The sequence below is a fragment of the Hyaena hyaena genome, unplaced genomic scaffold, assembly GCF_003009895.1.
Source record: "Hyaena hyaena isolate Hyena2069 unplaced genomic scaffold, ASM300989v1 scaffold_1138, whole genome shotgun sequence".
In the NCBI taxonomy this organism is placed as follows: Eukaryota; Metazoa; Chordata; class Mammalia; order Carnivora; family Hyaenidae; genus Hyaena; species Hyaena hyaena.
Window position 1 is genome coordinate 293,996 of NW_024081772.1, and position 875 is coordinate 294,870.

An 875-nucleotide genomic window follows, 5' to 3' on the forward strand; every position below is an offset into this window, starting at 1 on the left:
CTTTGGGTCAAGCAGGATGGCACTTATTAATTGCTCAAGACTATTAATTGGATGGGAAGGGAATATGGGGGGGGCGGGGGACTAACTGACAGAAACAAATATCGCGTGTGTGCGCATCTCTCTCTCTCTCTCTCTCTCTCTCTCTCTCTCTCTCTCACACACACACACACACACACACACACACACCAAGCACAGCCACACACCTGCCTCGATGAGTTTCTTTAGAAAAGGGGCGCGCGGAGCAACCCCAGAGCAGATGGAAGGGAGCGATGACCAGTATGTGCATATGGTGCGGATGATTTCCCCAACTTTTCTTTCAGGGACAGACAGCTTTCTTTCTTTCTTTCTTTCTTTCTTTCTTTCTTTCTTTCTTTCTTTCTTTCTTTCTTTCTTCCTTCCTTCCTTCCTTCCTTCCTTCCTTCCTTCCTTCCTTCCTTTCTTTCTTCTTTCTTTCTTTTGTTGTTGGGATGAGGTGAGAGAGAGCAGTTGGCCAAATGGAGTTTCCCTACAGTTCAGACGCTGGTGTGGGAAGCGGGGGCCACTGGGTGGGAGGAGAGATTTCCAAGGCAGATGTGGGCCCTGGCAAAGTAGACCCGTAAGTGAAAAGACCTTAACCGCGCCCCCCCCCTTCATTTCCTTTAAATACGAATACAAGGGTTTGTGGTTTTTTGGGTTTTTTTTTCTCTCATTCTGTGTGATCCTTAGTTTCCTCTAATTCCACAGGGGTTCAAGAGACAGTAAATGAACCCTGGAAGCCTTTTGTCTTAGTATCTGGAAGTGACTCGGGAAAACGGAATGGGGTTAGGGATTGGAAAGGAGATTTAAGATTGCCAGCTCTTCTATGATGTCCTGAAGTATTTAGAGGGACGAGACAA